At 35.4% G+C, this 12,271-nt stretch overlaps 1 protein-coding gene across 1 annotated transcript in view; it reads left to right on the forward strand.

The window, feature by feature from the left end:
* Positions 1-207: 207 nt before the first annotated feature.
* Positions 208-12,271, forward strand: part of LOC149784104 (uncharacterized) — a 136,879-nt gene continuing 124,815 nt past the window's right edge. The window contains exon 1 of the transcript XR_016413741.1: positions 208-252. The gene's annotated coding sequence lies outside the window, so the exon portion shown is untranslated. The remainder of the gene's footprint in view (positions 253-12,271) is intronic.

Below are 12,271 nucleotides of genomic sequence, written 5' to 3' on the forward strand. Positions count from 1 at the left end.
GTATGCAATTCGCAAAAACAAACACACAGAAAACATTCAGTTTTATTGGGGTTGTTCAAACTTTAAAATTGGATCGGTAAACGTACATGAAAGCTGTGTGACATTGTTTTGTGAACAGGACTAGTAAAGATTTGGTAGGACTAGTAAATTTCTCACTATACTAGTCCTTCTGGCTACAAAGAAGATTGTGTTAAATTCAAGCCCTGCACATGTAGCATCATGTCACACCCAATCACATTATGCTGACACCAGGTGAAGCAGTCCTAACACTAACCTCTTAATGATAAGTGCTAGGCAAGGCTGAGCTGCCAGTACCATTTTTATAAGCCTTTGGTATGACTTGGTTGGGGTTCAAACTCACAACCTCCCACATCCAAGGCAGCCACTCTAACCACTTAGCCCACCGGAGTGGTAGATGTAATTAATCTAAGAGTTTGTAGGAATACATGGGACTTTAATGCAGTTAAATATTTTATATTACTCCTTAAAATCAATATTATTTAATGGAAAGAAGTAAAGTATTACTGATGACTGAAGCTGGTGTAACTGAACTACGCAATGAAAAATGGTACACAAAGGAAATAAAATATTTTGGGTATGTTTTGGTTTGGTTACATTTTGACTTTGGTATATTTCAGTTTAGGTACATTTTGACCTGTTCCCTACAACATAATCTGAGGGTTCGACAGAATGTCATCATCTTAATGTAGTGAAGTGGATTGTAATTAACGAAGTAAGCTTAAAGAAAATGATGCTTTTAGTGTTGTATACCTTTACTTTCATTTTCCTGTGGATTATCATATGGATACTTTTCGATGGCAAGTTTATATAATTTCTTTAATGACAAATGTAAAGCTGATGAGTTGCATTCTCACTAGACTGTTCAACAAAAATCAAGCAATACACCAAGTGTTGATGAAAAAGTAGCACAAAAAGGAGACTTAAAAATTGATTAAATGGAATGAATCATGGAATTATTATAGTACATTTGAATGGGCTGAAATACAAGAAAACACTGGATCAATAATAGCTTGATACACATGGTGTCTTGATGACACATCTCCAGTTCACTATTTTACTGCAGGATAAAATATTTCATTTTTAAAAACTGATTATTTTTTGATTGATATTCTAATCTTTCTAAATTATTTAGATATATTTTATTAGATGACATCTGCTGTTAATATTGTTTTTGATGCTTATATATTGTCAGCTATTAAGCTGTTTATATATATATATATATATATATATATATATATATATATATATATATATATATATCTGTGTGTGTGTGTAAATATAAGATTCCCTGTAGCAAAAGGTGCCCACAAATTATTTTCTTACACTATAGATTGGGCAGGGGCCCATCCGTAAGCTTTACCATAGGGACCTTAATATCCCAGCTGTGCCACTGATACATGTCATGTATTATTCTTAAGATTTTCTGATTGACATTGTCTTTTAATATTATCAATCATACTTCTGTCCTCCATATATTGTCCAAAGTACTAGAATCCATAAAGGTTGTTATGTTGTTATGTAGTTTAATACCATTTTTCAGCACAAGATAGGATATACGTGGCTGCCAGTATTAGTAGTGGAGGAAGAATCCGGGAAAACCCCAGAAAGAACCATGGACCCACGAGAAGCTACCGGCAAGCTTTCTCACATATCCACATTGGCCAAGCCCGAGACTCAAACCCACACAGACAGAGGTCAGATGGCAGTGATCCGTGATGGAGAGCGCTTTAGACCATAAAGGAACAAAACAGTTTCATGCTGGACGTTTCATATATTTTTACAATTTCATGAAGATCATGGAGTCTTTTCTTAAGAACTTTATGAAAAGGATCTAAGTTTTGAAGTCTCTTTTTAAGTACTGATATAAATAGTACACCAAAAGAGTTCAAAATCATCAATATAAAATTACAGAGCAAACTTAGTTAACCTTTACCGGTATGCCTGTATATTGGTCTAATTATTTTTTTCAAGCTGTGTGCCTGAAATCAGACTAGTCTTTAATTATTATACATGTACTTAGAAAAGAGACATTCACATGAATCAGCATATAAGAATTACATATCACGTGTTCATTTAATACATTATCGTATGGTTCAGTTTTGTTATTCTTATGACCTTAAATACAGATCATATGTTTTGGAATTGGTAATTACAGACTTAAGAAATTAAGCATCGTTTTCTATCGTTATATTTATAGAATCTTCAAAATCATAATTTTCATCTATGTTATCAATAATGTTTATTTCTAATTCATAGAATTCTTTGAATCTGACATTTTATACACAAACACTAGATAATCTAATGAATAATTTCCATATCTGAATATAAAGTTTGAATCTCCTGATCAAATAACCTGTAAACTATTGGAAGGCTCATAACTGAGACCTGACAATGCATTTATGCAACTTTAATGACTCTGATTGAGAACTAACGAATTGACAGAAATTAAATATGCTCCACTCCAATTTATATGCAAAAACGACCCCACCGCAAACAGATCACCAATATCATACGAACGTATTTTCCAGTGATGGTCAACATTAAATATTATTTTGTACTTATAATAGCAATGTTCTAATAAATTAAGTTCACGTATTTTTTTTTAAATAACCATACAGCTATTCAGGTGTCAGTGGTTAGCACGCTTGACTTAGTCAAGACGAGTACAACGTGTCATTACATAATGATTCATTCCTACTAAGAAAAGTGCTGGAGTGCAAGCTTTTGTCACTTTGAGCACAAGGCTGAGACAACAGATTTCCAAAGATTTTGGTAGTATTTGGCATGAAATATTTTATTCTAAAATTCTTAGCATATTAAAACAAATCAAAAATAAGAATAGCAGGATGGTTTATATCACTTTATGAAGGCCTTCTCTCTACAAGCGAACTCAAGACAAGAATGCAAATAGGAAGGTAATTTATATAACACTGGTGAAGAAAAAGACGAATAACATACATGCTGCAAAGGAGGTTTTGACCTTTATTTCAAGTTCTGAAGTAAATGGGAGTCAGTGAGAGAGCTTAATCCATATGTTTTGCAGCACATGACAGACTTTACATAGCAGCCAGTATATCTGATGCAACAGGAACCATCGAACCACTGGAAGTTACTGGCAAGAGGAACCATCGGTCCACCGGAAGTTACTGGCAACCTTTCAGAGAGAGAGAGAGAGTTATTCACTCGGAAATTAAATTTGTTTCACATGTGTTGAGATATTGTTAGAAATGAGCAAATAAGACTTAAAACAATTACCATTTCATATTTTAAATGTACATCCTTCTCATGGTAAATCTGTACATTGCATCATGTAGACACTGAAAATATGTATGGTCGACCTGCGAAAGAAGCAAGTAAATGCTAATGGTTGCAAGGAGAATATGGTCAGACTTTTGAAAGTGAACCGAAACGGATGGGTAGTTCCATTTTTCGTGCTTGGTTGAACAATTAGAACACAGTAACCTGTACATAAATTTGTTAATGGACATTGTACAACTATGTTAAATGAAGAATAGTGTTTTCATTTGTTCTACGCTAGTTGCTTTATTTTATTTATAGCTCAGGCATGAATGTACAGTTGTTCAAAAAGCTAATAAGGTATGCATTGGATCTTGAATAAAGTGACCTTGGACAAAATCTGATAGTGACGTTACCATTGCCAAAATTTGTTACGACTGAAGGTTTTTTTTGGGGGGGGGGGGGGGCTGTTTGGTTCAGATTTGTGTAATCTGATCAATGACAAGGTTTCCTTTAACAGCAGCATCTCCATTTTAGCTGTACTTAATAGTTTGTTTATGCATTATTGCATTAGAATTTTGCATCAATGCACCACTAATTACATCTTTATTTTGCTTTTAAATTGTAAATACCTACCATATTAAAAGGAAATACATGGCGGCCAGTATTAATGGTGGAGGAAGAACCAACAAAAACAACGATAGGGTTAGCTCAAATGCTCGTACTTATGCTAGTGAGCATATTTACATTGAAGGTGCACTGCATTTAAGTACATTCCTTGGATTCAAATCATAGGTATCACTGCACTAAAGGTAAACAATAATATCTCCAAATAGAATAATGAAGTTTCAGAAATAATTCGTTGAAAATTGTTAAAAGAAAAACTGAGTTTTAGTTTGCTTTGGTGTAAGCAGCCTTAAACCCCATTAGCACATCTATAGTAATTGTTCTAATATTATGGAGTAAAAGACAATTACAGATCAAAGTTCTGGCACAGCCACCAGACGAAATTCCCTCTTAACCCAAACCAGTTTCAGGGTTTTAACGATTAACTGGCCTATATTGCTTTCAGAAACCAGAAGACAAATCTGACAATTATTGGCAAAGGATACACTGAAACAACCCGCTTTCGAATGTGTGGAACATTATGATTTTGTTCAGTCAAAACACAAAACTAAAATAGATTCTTGAGATTAGTCAATCTGTATTCAGAATATTAGCCAGTGATGTCAGTTTTTTCCAGAACATGTAACATATATGTGAATATTTGGTGGTAATTTGTCTTGTACAATTAAGCATGTGTATCTTTTTATAAAGATTATCTCAATTGTTATGATCGCTGATATCACTGAAGAAGAGTAAATCATGAGCATATGAATCAAGGTAAATGCAACAGCTATGTACATCAAGCTGAAGTGGGATCTGGAAGAATGTTATTTGGTAGAAACAATAAAGCAAAATCTGTATCTAATATTTTGGGGAATAAACAAGGATTTAAGTTTGGCTAAACATGATTTGCACTGTGTAAGTTCCGTACACATTATACTACAGCCGGGTCTCAAGTAGCGCTTGGGCTATTCATTCTGGTAGTTACTATGATCATTATAGCAATTATTATCATTCTTTCGTTAACGTTATTTCAATTTCATAATGAAAAGAGAAGGACACGAATTTGAGCGAAACATGGATGTCTTCAGAGCAGATTGTCGTGTGGGCGTGGTGTATCAGTAATTAGTGGTGTTAAAAGTTAAACACTTAAGACTAAGACTGTGAGAGGTGTAGAAATAAATACTTTGTTAACTTTATTACTCAAGTTTGTCCTTTTAAACCATGATGAAATGCAGACCCTTTGGGTGTGATTGCTTCCTACCCTCCACAAATAGTAAAATTAAAGAGTTTTATTTTTTTTAAAAATAATCATAGGCCTGGTGTATCCAGATGTTCAGCACTACATTTTCACTGTGGATCTTGGTTATACTACTAGTGGCAAAGAAAGTATACATATTTATGGGGAAATATATCTTGAGTATACTGATAATAATATTATTATTAATACATTGCTCATTATTGTTATGTTATTATGTTACAAAAGGAAGAACAACAATATAACCATGCATCAGATATACATCTATATCATACTTTAACGTGTAAGAACGTCTCATACATTTTACCCACAAGTTTGCTCTCTAACAATAATGAATGATGGAGTGTAACTGCCATGTATATTGGTGTACCTGTGGAAATAGCAGCAGTAAATAAATAGTCGAGAAGCGTATATGCTGTAAAGAGATTATGATTTTGAATAAGACTGAGGAGGTCATTGTGGATTGTATCATTGATCATCCAAGATTTCATACAGTTTGTTTGGATGAATATGTCCTGGAAGCAGCATACTGTGCGCGCATTCAGCAAGATGGAAATTGCAAGGAAATACTGTCTGAGTATATGAACACTTGCAGGCATAATATCCGTACAGTAGCCACTATCAGGGTCAATTTTTTGACAGGTGATTGCTTTATACGCAGGTGAAAATTATGCTTGAAATTCCCTTTCATGAAATTCCACCTTTATTAGTAAAATATATTAGTACTATCACTTTACCTGAGTGTGGAATTTTTACCCAGACCTTTCATTTTGATAATAGATCGTGCTAAAATCATTCGTCCATTATCTTGGATATTCTTATGAAAAATTATTTCGCCCACTGTAAATTCATTTCTTGAACAGATTTTATAATGTGACATTAAAAAGATATTCTGTCTGTTCATGTTCACATTTGCTTCATTTACCTTCCTAATCCTGGTTGTAGTAAAATCTAATTTTATGAAACAGGCATTGAATCTGAAAACATGAAATAAGTAACAGAAAACCGGGGTACATGAAATAACATAACATTATTCAAGTAATAAAATTTGCTGTTTATTCTATTTTCAGTCATAATAAATACATGGCTGCATAGAGGTGGCAATAACTGTCTATCAACTGACTACGGCTTCCCGACCACTTCCTCCAGCACTGCCATCAACTCTTCAGAATAGTTTGAAACAAAGTGTTGAGGTACTGGGAGTAAATTACGTTGTTTGTCAGAATATACACAACTGTGTCAATGGATGCGGTCTAGATTAGAGACTAACCCATTGCTTGTGAGTGTGGATATTAATGTCCATTCAATGTGGAGAGTATAGCATTATACACAATATTTACAGAACCATAGTTAATAGGATTTTTTTAAAAATACTTTAATGCTGTCAGTGTAAAGACTTTACATTCTAATGCTGCTCTAATTATCAAATGCTTCCGTATTCTTCCTATTTGTCCCATGCAATATCATTGTTTTGGCTTTTTGTGGCGGAACATGTACTGTTTTGACAAATGCTTACCAATGGGTTGTAGTTCCAGTTGCCAGATATTTGAGACCTTTAGCAATTCTCTTCAATGGATAACGAACGCAATGTTATCTATAACATACATATCGCATATTTTGGACGAGTTTGATACTAGACGCAACTCGTGTCCAAAGCCAGCATAAGCTCGGTCTCTTCCTGACTGTATGTGCCGATATCGGCGTTCCTATGGCTGCGGATAAAACATTTGCTCCGTCAACAACCATGACGTAACTCTGATACGAATTGGATTCCGTGAGAATGGAGGTTCGCCTTCCCACGGACAGACTTGAAAAATGTAACAAACTCATACATTTATATCTGGCTTGAAATAAAATTACTCTCAAGGAGTTGCAATCCATCACATGTACTCAGTTGTTTTGCCGGGACGAGCTTTTCTTAGGCGACTCATCAACCTGGCAATTGGCATCTCAAAACCACATTAGATTAACAAAAGGGGTAAAGGATGATTTAAGGGCAAAACTTTTTAACCGGCTTTAACGGTAGATCTTTATTATTACCTGACATTTGGCTTACCTCTGACACGTTGGACTTGTACACATGTGCTTCTGCCTCAGTTGGATACGGTGAGATCCTAGGCACACACTATTTAATGGCATCTGGGATCAGGCATGGGTATATCTAAATATAACGCTTCTAGAATTCTACTCCATCGTTCTGGCAGTTGAGGTCTGGGGAGAACACTTATCCAATAAATGTATCTATTTCCATACTGACAATCAAGCCTTAGTAGAAATCATAAACAAGTAATCCTCTAAGGACACAAAAATCATGCATTTCATTCGCAAATTTGTAGTCTTTTGCCTTAAATTAAATATCTTGGTCAGGGCAAAACATATACTTGGTATTATGTAACAGACTCGCCGATGCCCTTTCTTGCCAACAGGTTTCGAGTTTCTACGCCATGGCTCCCTTTGCGGACTCACACCCTCATCGCATTCCCTTTCTTCCAACCTTGCCCAGCTAGGGCGTACGCTTGACCATTTGCTTAAAAACTTCCCTCACCCAGCTACACAAGCCACGTATAAGCGGGCTTGGGTGCTTATAAAGAGTTCACATCAGACAATTTGACCGAATTCTCTTTCCCAGTTTCAATAACCAATATGGCCCTTTCAGATGCATTTAAGAAATGCATAAGGTTAGGCAAAAAGGTCTCAGCTTTGTAACCCTTCGATCACTTTTTCTAAGCTTGCTATTCCGCCTTGTGTGCTACTTTCTCTTTCACGTCTCCTGGGTTTCACGGACCTAGAACCCTGGGCATGGATCGTGTTTTGCTGCGATATCATTCACTCGACCCAGACTAATCGGTGTCTACCTGCATTTTCGACAGCCAGGAGCAAACGAGGGTACTCTTACAGCTCCGGAAGACCAACAGCGCATTCAGAAAGTACGCACATCCGTTTTAAAGTTTCTTCCCAATCCTCCATACATGCCGGATATATTCTAACTACCGAGGAGTACGAGGGTGCTGTACTGCCCCGGCACTACAGAATTCATCGGTGTAATTTTTATCAACATTGTTCTTTTCTTTGATACTGGACATTTTTCTTCTTTGCCCCTCGTACCTTTTTGTGGCTGCCAGAAATACAGAAAGCTCTATTATTTGCTGTATCTCTGTTAATGGCGGTTGCAGCCTCAAAAAATTATGTATTATACGCTATGTCTCATTCTTCAATTTCTTAGCACGTTTACGCTATTATTTTTTTTTTATCAACGTGTGCTGTAACAGACAGTGGTAAGAAAGCCGTAGTTCTGAGCGAAGACGCATCGCTTCAAGGGAACGAGTATAGGAACCTTACCTAGGAGCCAGCTCTTGTGAGCAATGATTTAAGAATAAAGCTGCCAAATTGCAGTTCCTAAGGATCAAGAGATATTAAATGATATACATGGAGATAATCTGACGTCTACAAATGTGAAGAAAACCCAATATTTATTCCCGAGTCATTTATAAAGAACAATGTTTAAGCTGAAATTAATACGACACTATAACAGTCCAGGAATCTATCGTGCAAGTTAAACACGGAAAGAACGAATAGTGTCAAAATCTGTTGATTTATGCAGCACACCGAATTTCAGATATTCTAGTTAAGATGTTAACTATAGTATGATAAAACATCTATGAAGTTGTTTTTGGTTCCCATCGGAGATGTTATCATTCATGACGTGAATGTCCGTATTCTACATGTTGCGGAACGTCATTGGGAGTATGACATGGATTTGAATGTAACAATAAAGATGTAGTTTTTCTTTTGTCATTTGTTCTGATAGCTGTATGGGAGTCTGACCTGTACTATTTCTAGTTTTCTTTCAACAAATAATGTTGGTTCCAGCCACGGATGCTATAAGGAAACTTGGAGTAATGAATTGGTTTTGGTCGCAAGTTACACTGTACACACTCTCGTGATAACCGTTTCGTCAAAAATAAGGAAGAGTACTTATTTAAATTTACTGGTGGTTAGTGTCAGGTGGTTAGTGTGTAAAAAACATAATATACTTATTTTTATTTTGGCATCAACTCGTGATACAAAACTAAATGTTGACTCCATTTTTGAAACAACTGGAAGAAAGAGAGGGATTTGTTAGGAAACAACAAGAAGCTTAAACTTATAATGCTTTGAGAACTCATTGAAAGTTTTGCTTGAAGCGTTTAATTGCATTACACACTTGTATCATTAAGCGTTTAATTCAAAATAATTTCTTGCAGGAATATTATGATATAGGATAAGATTATATTATTTGGAAAACGTAGTAGCAATATCTCAGGGTACGACTTCAATCGAACACTTTTGTGATTCTAAATGTTGAGAGATGATTAAGTGAAGATTTATTGTTCAAGTTTGCTTTCGCTATTCATTATTAAGAAAAAGGCAAAGTGTCATTGGAAGGAGATTATGGTACTAAGGTGATGAACGAAACAGTAATAGGAAGGTAATATTTGAGACTCCAAATGAAGTATTAATAGTAAAATTGAAAGTAATTAGGAGGAAAACAATACTTTTATAACTAAATTTTAAAATATCATCTCTAAATTGCCGTTATCGCCCTTATGTAATGTAGACCTTATATTTTCACGTATTTATGGATTACCCTGATAAAATGCATGACACTGACGTTCTGTGTCACATACAGTTACCCATAGCTTTGTGAGTATGTTCTTGAATGTAAAGTTTTGAAATGATAGTTCCAATCGGACACATTCGTCGACTACACCGTTAGAACGGATAATTCTAAAAGTATTTATTTTTAATTCTTTTATTAGAAATCAAAAATTATAGGCACTGTTTCCAGCATCATTTTATTTGAGAATTTCTTGTATTATCTATTATTTTAGAAATTATCTTCCGGACAAAATAATAAGATCTTAAATTTGCTCGCTATATAATGTAAAAGTAACCTGGGCGTACCGAAAGTATTTGGCTCCCGGGGCAGATAATCCTTTATCCCCGTCCCCAATAATTTTAAAATGTAAACACAAAAAAATATATTATGTTCGCAAGTAGATTTTTCAGCGATACAGTGCTGTCATAAGCAAATTCGAAATAACGTTTACTTTTGCGAAGTTTTCATTTGGTTTGAAAACTTGTACTGGGATTTCAACTCTCCCGATAGCCCCCCCCCCTTTCTGGTTGTCACCTGGGGTAGACCGCCCCCCCCCCCCAGCACCAACTCTTAGTACGCCACTGAGAAGTAACATTTTTATTTGACTTGCGGAGTTTTTGATTGAAAAGGCAAACAGAAACACTAAATACTAATGAAAATACAATTAGTGGGTTCAAAAAGAAGAGGGTGGGGGAGAGGGTCAGTTTGAGCTAGAAATAGCACAATTTGGAATCAAAAACTAAACTATGAAAATCATAAGAAAAGAACATTTCGCGAAACTGAATCCTACAGAGAGAATTCCGAGTCAGTCCATGAGAAATACAAACATTACTAATACTGCTGTTTATAATGATGATATTATTTGCTTTAGTTTTCTTCCAATCTACAGCTTTTATTTCTTCAACTGTTAAGACAGTCAGTACTCTTATCCAAAAATTTAATCCAATTAAATCCTTCAAGTAATTTGTAGATTTTGACAAATATCACCTTTCTCAAAGATATAAGTATGAGAACTTTTCTTGTAACTATTTTTTTTAAAATTGCAGTACGCATATAGAGATTAGAATTAGGAAACGAAAGCATTAAAATATTGGATCAAATGAGACATAAATTATTTCATATAAACGCCAACCTAGCCACCAGTCTTATGAAGGATTTATATGAAGATTAACAAATAAAATAAATATAAATGAAGACACAGCATGAAGTAATAAATTTCTGTCATATTGGGTTTTGTTATTGCTATTGTTGTTGTTGTTGCTGCTGCTGTTATTGTTGATGATGATGATGATGACATTCTGCAATATTGTGAAAAGCAAGAAGATGAAATACATTGTAAATTTAAAAATAATGTGAAATGAAAACATTATAAATCTACAACTTTGTCGTCAGTATGAATTAAATTATATATTCACTTCTCATTCAGGTAATTAGTAGATTTTCTGTCAGTTTTACCCAGATTTTTAATTAATTGCAGTTGAGCCGATGTACGTTTATCAGAAAATTTTCATTTTCATTAAGCAAAGCAGTACAGAAGAAAAGGGTATTTTCTTAAATGTTAAATATGATATCTTGAAATATGAGCAGTGTAGTGGGGCGAAATAGCCTCAATGGAAAATCCAGTGTAAAAGGTGTCGCGGCACTACAGCCTCAAGATTTATAGCCTCAATGGGAATTAGCATTACAGACCCCCCTGGGCCTGTATAGCCTCAAGACTTTAAAGTACACCCTGACCACTATAGCCTCAAGGGGAATGGAACAAAAGACTATTTGAATTTGTATAGGGACAAGGGAAAGATAGCATCTGACTTCACGGTAGGGTCGATTGGTAACACTGTAGCAACTAGAGCAGGTGACGTCACAGGACTATGCAAAGGTATAGATTGATATAACACATATACAACAGACAAAACAATGAAACAACATTAAAAAATGTTTGAGGCAAGAAAGTCATTTCTTTTCGAGGTCATTGAGGGGCCCTGAAAAAGGCCTTCGGGTTTATATTAATATCATGTTGTTAACATAGAGGCATCGCATAGGTCTCCTTCTTTTCCTCAAACTTTGTCTGACTTCTGACTTCTGGTCCGTAAATCAAAACCCTCTTTAAACAGCCTTGCCTCTCCACATAGATTCTTCTTTTCCAAACGCTTGTATCCGCCATTCTGACAATGATCCACGATGATCTGACATACTTGAGTAAGTCCGTACGGAACAGCATTGAAGATACGAGAGTAGAGGATTCTACGTTGGTCCACATCTTTGTGACGAGAACAGGTGAACTAATGCAGCGAACTGGGGTTATGTATAGGGGAAGGGAGGATCGAAACGGATTGAGTTCATTCACCAATCCAAACACGCCTTACAAAATTCAGTCACCAAACAGAATCAGTCGTCCAATCCGAAGAGAGTAGTCTGTGACGTCACATTCCCTATATAGAGGCGCTAGCGTCTGTGCGCAGTCAATCCATGTGACACCGTTTTCAGACATGACGGAAACTAACAAGACAATG

The sequence above is a fragment of the Sinohyriopsis cumingii genome, chromosome 14 (genome assembly GCF_028554795.1).
Source record: "Sinohyriopsis cumingii isolate HCF-2022 chromosome 14, ASM2855479v2, whole genome shotgun sequence".
In the NCBI taxonomy this organism is placed as follows: Eukaryota; Metazoa; Mollusca; class Bivalvia; order Unionida; family Unionidae; genus Sinohyriopsis; species Sinohyriopsis cumingii.